Source organism: Prionailurus viverrinus, chromosome C1, assembly GCF_022837055.1.
Source record: "Prionailurus viverrinus isolate Anna chromosome C1, UM_Priviv_1.0, whole genome shotgun sequence".
Taxonomy (NCBI): Eukaryota; Metazoa; Chordata; class Mammalia; order Carnivora; family Felidae; genus Prionailurus; species Prionailurus viverrinus.
The window spans coordinates 69,650,687-69,668,122 of NC_062568.1; the positions used below are offsets into that span (position 1 = coordinate 69,650,687).

Consider the following 17,436-nt stretch of genomic DNA (forward strand, 5'->3'; position numbering starts at 1 on the left):
ATGAACCTCCTTATGGAAGAATCTAAAGAACAAAGACCTGAGAACAAATACATGTAGAGACTGAGGTTTGTTCAGGGAACACATGTGAGGATAGCTACAGGAAGTTTAAAATTCAGATGAGGTGGAGTTAGCAAGAGCCCAGTCATCAATGGCAGGGAGCTCATGTTTAATGACTGGAAATAGGCTAGAGAACTTCGCAGGAAAGTCATACACAAGCGGGTACTGATACAGTACCTTTTAAGTTCAGTTGTGGGCCTGATGCTGCAGGCAGCTAGACTCCAGAAACCATTTTGAGGCTTAATGTGTAGAAGGGGCCTTTCAAATTCAGAAGTCTGACATGTGGACATTTTAAGTCTAAGGAACCGTAAACTACTGCCATGCCACTCAATCAGATTAAAAAAACAAAAAACAAAAAAACAAAACATTATGAAGCCAGATTTAACACATCTTTGTAACCAATCCATTTGGTCTGATTAGATACTCTTTACTAACCACTGTAAAGAGATAAACGTACTCTGAGGACCATTATGACTCATGAAATTGTGTTTTCTTCTTTGTACTTTTTTTTTGCTACTTTGTTAGTATAGCAGTTTTCAGAATTTTCTTTGTTTTATATATAACTAGGATTTCACTTAGAGCTACGAAGGACTCACTGGCACTTGGTTGGGTGGTCAGGGTCACGAGACATCCAGAGGCTCTTCGTGTAGGCAACTCCTTTTAGGAAAGCAGTTGCTTCTTGGGGTTTACTAATCATCTTAATCATTTTTTAAAAAGTTTTTCTCAAGCTTCAACTTCCAGCTGTTATAGCCTCAGAGGACAAATAGATCATTAAGAGTAGGGAGTCAACTTTGTTCCCACATTCTTGGTTTAACTTCAACTGAAAGTGTTTATAAAGCCTTTGTTAGAAAGCATCTTCTGTGTAACCTAAAGTGTTCTTCTTATGGTGTTCTTCCGCCATCGCATCAATAAGTGTTGTAGCAAAAACGTTATATGTTCCCAAGCTACTGATATGCAAAGGTAGGTATGTCTTAGGAAAAAGCCCCAAATGTATATTTGGGTTACCATTAGAAAAGGAGGAAATGCTATCAGGTGCAACTTATATTGATCTTCTGAAGTAGGACAAAATTGGCATAGGAGCTAAGAATTTGATACATTTAAGACGTGAACCCTGCATAAAAACCAACATGTGAAAGAGAAACAGCCAGTGTATATAAAAAGATGTAACACTTAAATGTTCTCTATATTAAGATTATTTTCATTAAAAAATGGGAAACTTTCAGATCACATGCTTTCCTCTTTATTGTGATACGACGTATAAAATCTAAAACGTAACATTTTTATTGTTTTAAAATGTATAATTCAGTGGCATAAAGTACATTTACAATGCCGTGCAATTACCACTCTCCATTTCTGCAATTATTCCAAGCCCTGTAACCATTAAATGCTTCTCATTCTACCCTCTTTCCAGTCCCTGATAACCACTATTATTCCTTCTTTCTGTAGGAGTTTGATTATTCTGAGTACCTCAAAGGTATGGAATTACGTAAGATTTGTCCTTTTAGTGCTGGCTTATTTCATTTATCATGTTTTCAAGGTTCATCCCTCATCCCATGTATTAGAATTTCATTCCTTTTTAAAAATCGTGGCAAAATACATGTAACAAATTTTACCCTCTCAACATTTCAGTGTAAAGTTTAGTGTTAACTAACCCACGTTGCTGTACAACCAATTTCCAGGACTTTTTGTCTTGCAAAACTGAAACCATACCTATTAGACAACTCCTCACAGCTCCCTTTCTCCCAGCTCCTGGCCACCACCATTCTCCCATGTCTCTAATGAATTTGACTACTCGAAGTACATCCTATGTGGAATCATCTAGTATTTTTTTTTAAACTGGCTTAACTTACCACAACATCCTTAAGGTTAATCCATGTTGTAGCATATGTCAGAATTTCCTTTCCTTTTTTGCATTGCAATTTTTATTTCCATTATAAATGCTAATTATGATAATGCATTTAAAAAATTTTTATTGAGGGTATTTGACATAACATTGTTTACATTTAAGGTGTATAATATGTTACTTTGATACATTTATATATTGTAATAGGATTGTTGCTATAGTGCTATTTACATTATATAATTATAGTAGAATATTGTCACTATACTGCACATCCACTTTGGTTTATTTACTCCTTGGAAGTGTGTACTTTGAAACACAAACTATTACCACAATCACCCCCCGCCCCCCGCATCCCCATCTTCTAGTAACTACTATTTTACTCTTTTTCGTTGAGTTTGACTCTTTTTAGATCCCACATAAATGATATACAGTACTTTCTCGGATTTATCTCACTTAGCATATGTTCAAGATTCATCCATGTTGGCTCACATGGCAGGTTATCCTGTCTTATGCTTGAATAATATTACACTGTGTATATATACCATATCTTTATCATCCATTTATCTGTTGTGGACATTTATGATGTTTCCAGATCTTGGCTATGGTGAATAATGCAGTGATAAACCTGGGAGTGCTTAGGTCTCAAAATTCTGTTTTCATTTCCTTTGGGTATATATCCAGAAGTGGAATTGCTATATCATAGGGCGTTTTTTCATTACTTGAGGAAACTTCACATTGCTTTCCATAGTGGTTGGAACAATTGCTATTCTGACAGTGTATAATGGTTTCCCTTCACCACATTGTCACCACCTGTTGTCCGTCTTCTGGATAATAACCATTCTACCAGGTTTGAGGTGATAGCTCATTGTGACTTTGATTTGCATTTCCCAGATGATTAGTGGTATTGGGCATCTTCTCAGGTGTCTATTGGCCATTTTGAGGTCTTAGAATAGGCAGGAAAACCAGGACATTTTTCCAGTCAGATTTGTTTTATTTTTAGATATATTTTGTATATTAATCCCTTATCCAAAATATGGTTTGCAAAGATTTATTATTCTCTCATTTCATTCATTTTGTGAATTGTTTCTTTTGCTGTGCAGGGGCTTTTGAGTTTGCTTTAGTCCCATCTGTTGGTTTTTGCTTGTGTTGTTTGCACTTTTTGTGTCAGGTCCAAGAAACTCATTGCCAAGACCAATGTTGAGCGAGGAGCTCATTTCTTACATTTTCTTTTAGGATTTTTAGGGCATCAAATCTTATGTTTAAGTCCTTGATCTATTTCAAGTTAATTTTTGTAAGTTGTGTGAAATGGGAGTCCAATTTCATCATTCCTCATGTGTTTCTCCAATTTTTCCCAGCACCATTTGTTGAAGGGTCTATTCTTTCCCTGTTCAGTGTTCCTAGCTCTCTTATCAAATGCTGAGAGTCAATTCTGGTCTCTTAGGTCTTATTGGTCTGTGCCCATTTTTTTTTTTTTTGCCAGTACCATACTATTATGGCTTTGTAGTATAGTTTGAAACCAGGAAATGTAATACCTCTGGCTTTTCCCCCCTAGATGGCTAAGAACCAAACAAAACTTATCACACAAAATACATTTCAAGCCAAAATGGTAACAAGAGACAAAGGAGGGCGTTTTACAATGATAAAGGGATCTATCAAGATCATCTAACAACTTTGGGGTGCCTGGGTGGCTCAGTCGGTTGAGCCAAAATCAAGAGTCACTCAGGTCATGATCCCAGGTTTGCAGGATTGAGCCACGGATTGGACGCTGTACTGAGCATGAGCTTGCTTAAGATTCTCTCTCTCTCTCCCTGTCCCTCTGTCTCCCACCCTTTTTTCCTCCCCCTTGTGCACATGTTCTAAATAACAATAATGATAATACAAAGATCTAACAATTGTAAATGTATGGCTCCCAACACACAAGTACTGAAATGTATTAAGCAAATACTGATCTTAAAGGAGAAATAGACAATATATCATTCAGACAGAAAAATCAACAGAGGAATGTTGATAGTGAACCATACTTTAGAACAAATGGATTTAGGGGCACCTGGGTGGCGCAGTGGGTTAAGCATCTGACTTCAGCCAGGTCACGATCTCGCGGTCCGGGAGTTCGAGCCCCGTGTCGGGCTCTGGGCTGATGGCTCAGAGCCTGGAGCCTGTTTCTGATTCTGTGTGTCCCTCTCTCTCTGCCCCTCCCCTGTTCATGCTCTGTCTCTGTCCCAAAAATAAACATTGAAAAAAATTTAAAAAAAAACAAATGGATTTAATAGACTTAGGAAATTTCATCCAATAGCAGAATATACATTCTTCAAGTGCACATGGAACATTCTCCAGAATAGATAAGATAGGATAAAAAAAAAAAAGAAATCTTAGCAAGTTTAGCAACATTGAAATCAATTTTCTTTTCTGACCACAATGATATGAAGCTAGAAATCAACGAGAAGGTGAGAAGAGCTACAAATATGTGGAAGCAGAACACCTCTAAACAACATACAGGGCAAAGAAGAAATCAAAATAGAGATCTCAAAATAAAAATGAAAATAGAGCATACCAAATCTTGTCGGATGCAGAAAGAGCAGTTTTAAGAAAGATTAGGTCAGTAAAAGCATATATTTGAAATCTAATTTCTTAAATGAATTTCCTTACTTTTTAAGATAATTTAATATATTCATTTAAATTTTTTTTTAAGTTTTTAAAAAATCTTAATTCTGGTGTAGTTAACATACAGCATTTATTAGTATCAGGTGTACAATATAGTGATTCAACACTTCCGTACATTACTCCGTGCTCAGCAAGACAAGTGCCCTCCTTAATTCCTTTCACCTAGGTCACTCATCTTCCCATCAACCTCCCATCTGTGACCATCTGTTCTCTATAGTTAAGATTTTGGTTCTTAGTGTATCTTTTTTTCTCCATTTATTTCTTCAATTCCACATATGCATGAAGTCATATGGTATTTTTCTGATTTATTTTGCATGGCATTATACTCTCCTAGATCTATCCATGTTGCAAATGGAAATATTTCACTTTTTCATGGCTGAATAATATTCACTGTGTGTGTATATATACACAAACACCACCCCCCCCCCCCCCATCTTCCTTATTCACCTATTGATGGGAACCTGGGCTGCTTTCATAGTGTGGCTATTATAAAAAATGCTGCAATAAATAAACATATACATAAGCATATATGCTGCATATATCCCTTTGGATTAGTGTTTTCATATTCTTTTGGTACATAACCATAGTGTGGTTACTGGATTGCTAGGTTTTGTTTTTGTTTTTTTTTTGTGAGGAACCTCCAGGCTATTTTCCACAGTGGCTAAAGCAGTTTGTATTGTCACCAGCAGTGCAAGAGGGTTCCCCTTTTTCCACATCCTCACCAACATTTCTTATATTTTTCAAGTTTAGCCATTCTGAAAGGCGTGAGGTGATATCTCATTGTAGTTTTGATTTTCATTTCCTCGAGGAATAACGTTGAGTATCTTTTCATGTGTCTGTTGGCCATCTGATTTTTTTTAGGTTTGAGAGGGAGGGGCAGAAAAAAAATCCCAAGTAGGCTCCATGCTGTCAGTGCAGAGCCCAACACAGGATCTCATGAACCATGAGATCATGACATGAGCTGAAATGAAGAGTTGGACGCTTAACTCATTGAGCCACCCAGGCACCCTTGTAGGTCTTTGGAGAAATGTCTTTCTTCTGCCCAGTTTTGAACTGATCAATTTTTTGTGTGTATTTAGTTGTATCAACTTATATATTTTGGATACTAACCCTTTTTTGGGTAGGTCATTTGCAAATATCTTCTCCCATCAATAGGTTGTCTCATAGTTTTGTTGGTTGTTTCCTTTGCTCTGCAGAAGCCTTTTATTTTGATGTAGTCCTAATAGCTTATATTTGCTTTTGTTCATCTTGCTTCAGGAGATGGATCTAGAAGGATGTTCCTATGACAAATGTCAGAAATTGTTGCCTGTGCTTTGTAGGATTTTTATGGGTTCAGGTCTCACATTTGGATCTTTGAGTTTATTTTTGTGTATGTGTAAGAAAGTGGTCCAGTTTCATTCTTATACATGTAGCTTTCCAGTTTTCCCAACACTATTTGTTCAAGAGACAGTATTTTTCCCATTGCATATCCTTGCCTGCTTTGTTAAAGGTTGATTGACCATATAAATTGGGGTTTATTTCTGGGCTTTCTCTTCTGTTCCATTGATCTCTGTGTGTATTTTTGGGCTAGTACAAAAAAACTCCCAAACAAAAGTCCAGGGCCAGATGGCTTCACAGGTGAATTCTACCAAACATTTGATGAAGAGTTAATACCCATTCTTCTCAAAATTTTTCCAAAATATAGAGGAAGGAAAACTTCTAAATTCGTTCTATGACAGCAGTATTACCCGGATACCAAAACCAGATAAAGACACCATTAAAAAAAACAAAAAGAAGAAGAACTATAGGCCAATATTGCTGATGAATAGATGCAAAAACTCTCAACAAAACATTAGCAAACTGAATTCAACAATATATTAAAAAAATCATTCACAGCAATCAAGTGGGATTTATTCCCAGGATGCAAGCATGATTCAATATTTGCATATCAACATGATATATCACAACAGTGAGGGAAAGGAAAAAATGTATGATCATTTCAATCAATGCAGAAAAAGCATTTGACAAAGTACAACATCCATTCGTGATAAAAATTCTCAACAGAGTAGATTTAAAAGGGAATATAACTCAACATAATAAAGGCCTTATATGAAAAACACACAGCTAACATTATTCTCAGTGGGGAAAAACAGAACTTTTTCTCTAAGATCAGGAATAAGACAAGGATGTCCACTCCCACCACTTTTATTTAACATCATACTGGAAGTCCTATCCACAGCAATTCGGCAACAGAAGAAATAAAAGGCATCCAAATTGCTAAGAAGTAAAACTATTTACAAATGATACTATGACTATAAACCCTAAAGACCCCACCAAAAAGCTACTAGGACTGAAGTCATTTCAGTAAATATGCAGGCTATAAAAAAAAATCAGTGTACAGAAACTTGTGGCATTTCTATACACTAACATGAATCATCAGAAAGAAAATAATCCCATTTACAATTGCACCCAAAACAAAGTATATAGAATTGTATTTTATATATATTCGCAAGGAGGTAACTTGTACTCTACAAACCATAAAGTATTGATGAAAGAAATTAAAGAGGACTCAAAGAAATGGGAAGACCTTCCATACTTATGGATTGGCAGAACAGATATAGTTAAAATGTCTATACTACCCAAAGCAGTCTAGACGTTTAGTGCAATCCCTATCAAAATACTAACATTTTTCACAGAACTAGAACAAATATTCCTAAACCACAAAAGACCTTGAGTAGTTAGAGCAGTCTTGGAAAAGAAAAACATACTGAAGGAATCATAATTCCTGACCTCAAGCTCTATTACACAGTACGTGTACTATTTAGTTCACACTACTCTTATTTGTCAATTTGCTTTCTCAATGGTGCATGTTATCAATATCAACTATGACATATAATATAGAAGTATTTAAAATCTGACTGGCAAGATATGATCAAGTGTGGCCTTATTTAGGCCCCAAATAAAGATTAGTTATAAAGTTGGGAGGTTGGTTATCGCTTGGCAGGACAATAGTAATAGTGATTACCGGGGTCAGTTTGACTACAAAGCTTGGGTTCTCAAAAACAGGCACTTTACCGTCTATCAAGGGATGATTCCCTTATGTTAGTCATTTAGTAATGTGTAGAACTCAGGACAGGGTGGGGAAAGTCTGATGGCAACTAGAAAGAATCAGGAATTAGGCTGCAAGGATATTTCCTGCATCCAGAAGACCAGGACCATTTCTAATTGTAATGGATGGTTCATGCAATTCAGGTTTTTCTGGGGAAGGGGTACCTAAGAGAAATGCTCCGGAATCCTCAGGAATGGGTTGGTCTATTGTTTTGCTTTTCCATGAAAACACTCTGCATTTAAGAATTCTAGATTTTCTGTAGTGTTTTTTGACAAGAAGCCAATAAGTTTTGTTCACAAAAGTAGATTTAGTCATGGACAATGGAGAGACCAGTTTTTTTGAAATATGAATGGCTAAAGATGAGGTGACAATAAGTCTAAGAAACTGAGGAGGAAAAAATACTTTCCCAAGTAACAAAGTATACCTGAAACCTTCCAGAAAGTGGGTAGCTTCTTAAAATTAAAACTTGACATTATGACTGATAGATCTCATGAAACATAGCCCTTGTTTATTAAGATTCTAAAATGTTTTCCTATTTCATGTTGACGACTAGGGCATGCTGGCTTCATGTTCCTCATGAGTCTTCCCCAACCTCTTATTTTTTTCTAGGTTGGTGGGGGGAAGCTGAGTGTGGGGGGTGGGTGGAAACTAGATAATTCCTAGTTACCCAGATAAACCCGGATGATGCACTAAAAAAATTAAACAATTAAAAAGCTTTTAATAATTTCCTTCTATATAGTTAGTGTTTTCAGGGCTCTTTTTATTTTGCAGAGCCACACAGTGTTCTGGTACCATTTTTCTTCTGCCTTTAACATTTTTTTTTAATTTTTTTTTTCAACGTTTATTTATTTTTGGGACAGAGAGAGACAGAGCATGAACGGGGGAGGGGCAGAGAGAGAGGGAGTCACAGAATCAGAAACAGGCTCTGCCTTTAACATTTTTAAAGTTTTTTTTTTACCTTTCTCATTGCTTTTAATACATCTTTAATCACTGTTTTTGAACATTTATATTTTTTTCTTGTTTTCCCATTTTTCTTCTTGCCATTTCTTGAGCTCTTTAAGCCTGAATATGTTGTTTAAGTTTGGAAAATACAGCTCTTCAAACAATGTTTCAGTTCCCTATGTTCTTCTTCCCCTTGGCGATTTTAACTGTGTATATTAGGCTGATGCTATTTTTAATAGTTTTCTTTCTAGGTTTTATTTTAGGGAGTTTCTACTACTATCTTTAAGTTCACCAATCTTTTCTTTTGCAAGGTCCAATTGATGTTAATCTCCTCTAAGTGTTTTTCATCTCACTGTTGTAGTTTTCTACTTCTAGAAATCTAGTTGAAATCAGTGTTTTAAAAATATCTTCATGTCCCTAGACTTTTGCTTATATAGGATACATTTCAATAACTGTATCACGTCTATGGTTTCTCATTTTAACACCCATGGAAACCTCAGGACAGTTTCAATTCATTCATTTTTCTTCTCGTTATAGGTCTGATTTTCTTGCTTCTTTACAACCCTGGTAATATTTATTGGATTCCAGACACTGTTTAATTTTACCTTACCGGGTGCCAGATTTTCTTTTATTCTTTCAAATACTTTTATATTTTGTTCTTGGTTCAAGTTACTTAAAAGCAGCTTAGTCATTCTGGTTCTTGCTTTTTAAGATTAGGTGGGCCTAGAGCTGTGCTCAGGCTAGGGACAGCTATTCCCTCTACTGAGGCAAGACTCTATGTACTCTGACCAATGCCCCATGAATCAGTTTTTTTCAAGCCTTAGTAGAAATAGGCATTACTCCTGGTTGGGTGTGAAAACCAAGGACAGTTGCATCCACTCCTTTCAGGTTTCTCTTTCTCCAGCTTTGGGTAGTTTTCTTACACACATGCACTGATCAGTACTCAGCTGAATATTCTTCATAAAATTACTGGCCTTTGCCTCCAGAAGACATCATTTGAAATCTTTATACCCCTTTACACATATAATTCATAGCATGTATTTTCTCTAGTGCTTAAAAATTAAGTTTGGATTTTGAGTAGATACCTCAGGACATTGGTTCTCTAAGTGTGACTCTTAAATCAATGGTATCAGCATCATCTGGCAGATTAGAAGTGCAAAGAGGCTACACCTAAGACCCTACAGGATTGCAAACTCTGGATGGGGAGGCATTGTGTACAGCCAGCAATCTGGGTTTTAACAAGCCCTGTAGATAATTCTGATAGGTGCTCAAGTTTGAGAAACAAAGTCTTAACATTCACAGTTTGAATAGGTAGAGACGGAGTCCTAAGGAATATTTCCAGTGCCCTGGAGTCCTCAGAATCAGGCAGCTGCCAGTCTCACTTGCTTACAGGTTGGTTCTGGTCAGGCAGGGGATTGCGTGCAACAGGGGTTACTTAAGCTGTAGAGAATATAGGAAGTAGAAAACAGCCTCTCTTCTTGGAAAGTTTCTTGATTAGAAATACTCTTTTCAAATTTTCTCTTCCCTCATAGCAGAGGGAGTTTGGGAAATGAGAGGGTTGTACAGAGTTAGGAACTGGTGGTAACTAATCCTATTTCGCACATAAGGCTTTCAAGGGAAATGAGCTAAGGGACCACGCTCAGGGACCATAGCGCCAGCTTCTGGGATTTCTTGATCCCTAATGCCATGTTGGGTAAATAGGCTATTGGCTCCAGAAAGGAAGTTGGCAGTATTTAAAAAAGGGGGAGAGTTCATGCCACAGGGCAGCATGCATTGAAAAGGAGTTGCAACAGTGTTGGGCAAAAGCATTTATCTTGAGAAAAAATAGGCTTTCAACAGCAGCGGGCCAGATTCCCAGACAGGCAGATTTGTTTGTCCTAAAAGCCTTACTCTAGCCTTTGTTGTCTCTTAGCCACATAATGACCCCACCTCTCCTGCCAGTCAAGAAGAGGACAAGAACAGAAGAGGAGACAAAAGTGGCTGCTCTCTTGATTTCTGTAAGTGGTTTGGCTCTTCCTTGCCAAAGGGAAAATTTGTTCATTGTTCAAATGATCAGGCTCTTCCTAAACAGACCCTAATTTGAGAAAAGATGGTTAGCTTGAGGAACACCGTGGGTAGTATGAAAAATGATTATAAAGAAATTGATTTTGCTAATGGCTGGACAAAATACACAATTGATACAATCACCCACAACTTTTGAGTACTCAAGAATTTAAATTGGTAGCACATTCTTTACCCATTGAGGTGTTGAGTTTGTGAGATGGAACGCCTTTACCCTCACCTCTGGCCTCAGCCCTGCCATTCCTAAGGTTTTGATATCAACCTAATTTTAAGTCCTCAGTTATTAATACACTTCTTTCATGCAATTGTTTTAGATAAACTTTTATTAGTTACCTACTAAGAAGTAAGGTTACAGCAGGTACTAGGAAACTTTAAATTTCCATTTAAAAAACGTGTGCAAAAATGCAACGTGTACTATCATAGTAACAGGAATCTTTAGCCAGGAATTTTTATTGCAAGGTCTTTATAGTTTTGTTGTTAGCTGTAGTCTGAGCTCTGCACATGTTCCCTGTAATCAAATTTGTTCTGGTTCCCCGTCCTCATGTTCCTTCACCTCACCACTGCCACCATAATCAAGTTCCTTAGAAAACAGTCTTAAGAGTTCTAAGAGTTTAATATTAAATTTATAAACTCATGGACATTTATAAACCTTTGTTCTAAGGTGCTCTAAAGGGCATTAACATTAGCTCACCTGCTATATCAAGAACTTCCAATGAGAGGTTATCTTCTCCATTTAAAGAGGAAATTGATGTATGGAGAATTTAGATAATCCTCATTCCTGCCTTGCATTGGCCGTCTCCTTCAGTTTTTTGCTTTCTGTCCTAAATGCAGATTCCCCTGACTTTATACTTGCCACCTGGAGGAATGTGGATTACAAAAGAGACAAGCAGTTTCTTACCTGGATCTTACTGTACCTGGACTGTTTATCTAATTGCCTCTCTTACTAGACTACAAGCTATTTAATAGGATTCACTTGGCACATACTTGGTACAGAATATTTTTTTCTTCCCTTTATTATAAATGTTGCAGGTGTCTTAAAGGCTGCTGGACCTTCCTGTAGTGCCGGTCTTACTTGGCAGTTTTGTCTAGTCCGAGGCTCTTACATTTAATTAAGTCAGGTAGGCTAAGGGTGATAGGAGTGGCAGGGATTGAGACATACTAGAAAGTATGTGTTCGATCAGCAGAGGCAAGTGTTATTCACTTCCAGCCAATTGCTGCCATACAACGACAACCCCATGTTGCTAAATTTTCCAGTTTTTTAAAGTCAGAAATTTATATTGTTGTGTAAAATTTTCCACTAAAAAAGCTGCTACACCAGTATCGGAGGTTCAAATTTTTTTTAGATGAGTCATGTATGTTTTACTTTTGTAAGAGCTGAATTTTTTTATAATTTGGTTAGGATGCAGAGACACATGAGCACTAAAAATGGTAGTTTATGAGGATATCCGTAATGATGGCTTAAGTTAGTAGAGGCAGCAAGGATTTCAAAAGGAGAGAGAACAAAAGTGAAGAATAGAGGCCAATGAAAAAACTCTAAGATAAAGGGGAAGTGTAGGAAACTAATCGCTGGGCTAAATAGAGCTTTCACTAAATATGTTCTCTTAGAAAAGTGGCTGTTCATAGGATATAGGCTAAGGAGTTGTGATGCTTTGCCATTGTGGCATCCATGTGACTGGATGACACTCGGTTTTTGGAGTTCAGGAAAATGTTTCTGCTGAGTTGCTTTGTTCATTGGGGAACCTGCTGATTTGTGGAGGTACTTTCTAGAAACTCCCTTTGCCTGTGATCCTCATTATTGACCAAGGTCCATAACACAAACAAGGTCTGAAAAAGATTTTTTCCCCCCATAAAACCCCAAGGTTTTGAGTACACCATAGGTTCATAGGGAATGTGTGAAGAATTTCCTGGAAGATGGCACCATCTTGAGGAAAGAGAAGCATTTGCTAATTTTTATGACTGTTTCTTCAACACCTATCACGCACCAGGTGTGGTTGTAACATTCACTGGCGAATAGGTAAGAAATAAAAGCTGTCGTGTCTAGATTTTCAGAAATGTATAATTAGCTTCCAAAGAAAACTGAGCCAGCCACAGGGGAGTACATTTGAGGAAGTTGCAAAATATGAAGGAGGAAGGGAGAGAAAAATCAGAGAAGGGAACAAGCATTCTGACTTTTGACTGAGAGTTTCTCTGCCAATATCTCCTCACACAGAAAGTCTTATTTTCTTTCATACTCTTGCAATCTAATATTGCAAAAACAAAGTGAGATTTCTTTTTAAAAATATCTCAACAAAGTCTAGGTCTTATTAGCTTTTGCCAATCACTGCAAAAACTTAATATGACCTTTAAATAACAAACCTCAAAATGTGTGGTCAATTGGGACTACTTTACCTAAGATGAGAAGTGGACATACACAAAAAATGAATTTTTATAAATAACCAAAAAGACCAGGGTGATGGGCACATGGATGGTACAGTCAATTAGGCATTTAACTTTGGCTCAGGACATGATCTCATGGTTTGGTTCATGGGTTCTGGCCCACATGGCACGCCGTGTTAGCACAGAACCCACTTCAGATCCCATTTCCCTCTTTGCCCCTTTCCTACTCATGTGCATGCTATCTAAAAAATAAACAGACATTAAATAACTAGGGTGATATCACCAAGATGGTGACATAGTTCATTCCTGACTTTATCCCCCCCAAACAAGAACTGTTTATAAAGACACCATTGAGAAAATCCTAGAACACAGGGGTAAGGCTGAAGCACCCCTTTGTACTACAGAAACCAAGTTAGACGTAAAATGGCTAAATGCTGATTGTATTGCCCTTCCTCCAGGCAAGGGTAGGTCTCTGTGGACCCAGGGTAGACAGTTGGAGGTCTACCCCTGAGCCCATGGTTCCTCTAGTGGGAAAGGAGCCCACGATGGACACATCCAGCTCCCAGAGCATTGTGGGTTATTTCTTGGGAAACTCACTCTGGCCTTACTCCATAGGCATTCAGGGAAATCTGTGGGCTTTATCACTGGGAATCTGATTGTGATGGGGGGTGGGGAGAGACTCAAATCTTGGCAGACCAAATTTCTATTTGCAATAACTAAATAATAGTCCCAGCCAGTGGCTTTGATCATCTGCAGAACCAACTTGGTGGTATGGTCTTATCAGGGAACTTGGTAGGATATAGGTCTGCCTTATTTGGGTCTTCAAACAAAACATTTTGCCAGCTCTGGAGTGTATTCTGTCCCAAGTAAGGTAGGGGATCTTAGTCATAGCCCAAGCCCACTGCTGACTGTAGCTTTCTGCCCCACCTAAACTGAAAGGCTGGCCAGACTACCTGGAAGCTGCATAGCCCAGGAATGTTTGGGGTGAATATGGCAGGCAGAAGTGATCATCCACAGAGCAAAGATAGTTGGCCCTATGTGTCCAGGAACATGGGTCAGCACAAGTCAGGACTGCAGAGAAGAAAAAAAAAAAAAAAAAAAAAAAAAAGGCTTGTAGGACTTGGAGCTGATTCTCCTGCTCTTTCCAGGCAAGGAAGTGAATCCATAGCCTCACTCATTACTGAATGACACCTTCAGCTTGCCTGTCCAGGGAATCTAATGAAAGGACATCCAATGGCCCTGCTTATAGTGGCATCTGAACAGAGTATAGGTTGTGGTTTTCTCCATCTGTGGAACAGAACTTCATGACTTGTCCAGCCAGGAAATTCCATGTGCATAGTCTTGGTTAAATTCAGGTCCCTAAACAGCGAGCTATGCAGGCCTTGGGGCCTGTTCTGCTGTCCCAACAGGTGAGAAAAGCTAATTCATAGCCCCAACTACTACTCAGTATAGCACCTGGTCCTGAGCGTGTAATAAGTCTGAGTAGAGAATGCTGCAAACCATGGAGCTCATCATACAGCCTCACTTGGGCAGGAAACCAAGCCAATCCAATTCTTAGCCAGTGGTACCTCTCCTAACTTCAGAGTTCAATCAGTGGCTTTGCTCAAAATAGACCATAATAGCAAAGCCTATCTGTCCAGGGAGGTTATATGGACATGTTTATAAGCCCAAACTGAACTGAGTGGTAAAGAATGGTCTCTGAAAAAAAAAATGTTCTGGAAGAAGAGATCATGCCATCAGATGTGTAAATACTAATGTAGTAATGTAAGAAATCAAGGATCACACAAAAAAAAAAAAAAAAAAAAGAAAATTCAGGTAAACAGGCCAGCAAAGGAAATGAATAAACCTTAAATAACCATAAAGATACAGATCTATGAACTTCAAATAATTCAGAATAATTCTCAAGTTCACTGAACAAGAACACAGGTAACTAAACGAAATTAGAACAATGTATAAAAAATATAAACCATCAAAAAAAAAAAAAAAAGACCAAATGGAACTACTAGAGCTAAAAAAAAAAAAAAAATCTAATAACCAAGTTGAAGAACATGGGAGAGCTTCAAAAGTGAATCAACCGAATAGAGTGGGGGAAGGGGAGAAGTCAGTGTCCTGTAAAAAAAAAAAAAAAAAAAAAAGTGGACATTTGAAGTTATTCAGGCAGAGCAGTAGAAAGAAAAATGAAAAAGTGAATAAAGCCTATGGGAATTATAAAGACACAGTAGAAACAATATATGTATTATCAAAGTTGCAGAAGGAAAAAAAAGTATATTTTAAGCAATAATGGCTAAAATTTTCCCAAACCTGGGAGAGAAAGGGATATCTAGATCCATGGGGCCCCAAAGGACTCCAAATAGGTTGGAACCAATAGGGCTACAGATTATAATTGTCAACGAAGACAAAAACATTTTGTTTTCAATACACAAAGAGCAGAAAAGTTCTATACGAAAAACCCTTCATAAAACTATCAGATTTCTCAAACACTTCAGGCCAGGAGAGAATGGGAAGATATATTCAAAACGTGGAAAGAAAAAGTTGTCAACAAAGAAGCCCATACCAGGCAAAGTTGTCCTTCAGAAGTGGAGAAAGGAAGACTTTCTTGAACACTGAGAGAGTTCAACATTAGACCTGTCTTATACCAAATGCCAAAGGAAATTCTTTGGGTGGAAATAAAAGGGTATTAATTAATAGGATAAAAACCTATGTAGTGCCAAAATCACTGATAATATATAGTCAAAGTTAGATTCAGTAATATAGTGTGTGATTCACTTACAACACTAGTAAAAGTTAAGTCATAAAAAAAACCTAATAATTAGACTGTTATTGAATAAACCATATAGAAGTATGTAAACTAACTTCAATAAGCTAAAATGTGAAGGGGAGAAACAGAAGTTTAGGACTACTACTGAAGTTGTAGTAAATTGTTACAAGTTTAAAATAGGGTATTATAACTAAAAATATTTTATGTAAGCCTCAAGGTGACCACAAAGGCAACAAAAAACTGTAGAAATTCTACAAAAAAAATTAAATAAAAATTTTATTTTTAGAGAGAGCTTGTGCATGCAAGTGAGGGAGAGGGGCAGATGGAGAGCGAGAGAGCGCGCGCGCGAGAGAGAGAGCAAGCATCTCAAGCAGGCTTCACACTCTGACTGGAGGAATGGAGCCTGGCACAGGGCTTAATCTCACCACCGTATCATCATGAACTGAGCCAAAAATCAAAAGTCAGCCATGCAACCAACTGACTCACCTAGTTAAAATTTAATAAAGTTATATTTAAGTAGTTCAAGAAATCATACAGAAAAGACGTTATAGCATCAAAGCATACTACCAAATGATAACAAAGACTACATGATAAGAAATAAGGAAAAAATGGATCTACAGACAGCAACAAAATGGCAATAGTAAGTCCTTACCAATAACTACTTTAAGTGTAAATGAACTAAGTTCTCCAAATAAGAGACCTAGTATGGCTAAATGAATCAAAAGAACAACACAAATCCCCTAATATGCTGCCTGTAAGAAATTCACTTTAGCCTTAAAGACACAGATTGTGCTCACTTCAGCAGCACATATACTAAAATTGGAATGATACAGGAAGATTAGCATCTCCCCTGCACAAGAATGACACACAAATTCATGAAGCATTCCATATTTTTAAGAATATTAGCTGTAGTTAAAAATAGAATCCCTTTCTATGGAGGTAAAAAGTAAAAGCTAGTCAGAATGAAATAATGTAACTGAGCTGCAATCTCCAATGAATGCCACAGTGGCAAGGATGGATGAGGCAGAACAGAGAATCAGCAATATAGAGAGAAGCTTCTGGAGAATAATGAAGCAGAAAAAGAGGGAGACTAAGGCAAAGGAGCACAAGAATTAGACAAATCAGTGACTCATTAAAAATGAACATCAGAATCATAGGAGTCCCAGAAGATGGAGAAGAAGTGGTAGATGGGTTATGTGAGCAAATCATAGAGGAAAAGTTTCCTAACCTGGGGGAAGACACAGACATCAAAATCCAGGAATCAGACGGCTCCTATGAGATTCAACAAAAACCGACCACTGACAAGTCATATCATAGTTAAATTCACAAAATACTCAGGCAAGGAGAGAATCATGAAAGCAGCAAGGGAAAAAGAGTCCCTAACATAGAAGGGAAGACAGATCAGGTTTGCAGCAGACCTATCCACAGAAACTTGGCAGGCCAGAAAGGAGTGGCAGGATATATTCAGTGTGCTGAATCAGAAAAGTGTGCAGCCAAGAATTCTTTATCCAGCAAGGCTGTCATTCAAAATAGGAGAGATTAAAAGTTTCCCCGAACAAAAATTAAAGGAGTTTGTGACTACTAAACCAGCCCTGCAAGAAATTTTAAGGGGGACTCTCCAAGAGGAGAAAGAGATAGACAAACAAATAA

At 37.5% G+C, this 17,436-nt stretch overlaps 1 non-coding gene across 1 annotated transcript; it reads left to right on the plus strand.

Annotated features, from left to right (window-relative positions):
* The first annotated feature begins 16,575 nt into the window (after positions 1–16,575).
* On the plus strand, positions 16,576–16,681 carry LOC125174155 (U6 spliceosomal RNA). Its single transcript, XR_007155286.1, has one exon. It is a non-coding gene; the product is annotated as a U6 spliceosomal RNA (small nuclear RNA).
* The last annotated feature ends 755 nt before the right edge of the window (positions 16,682–17,436 follow it).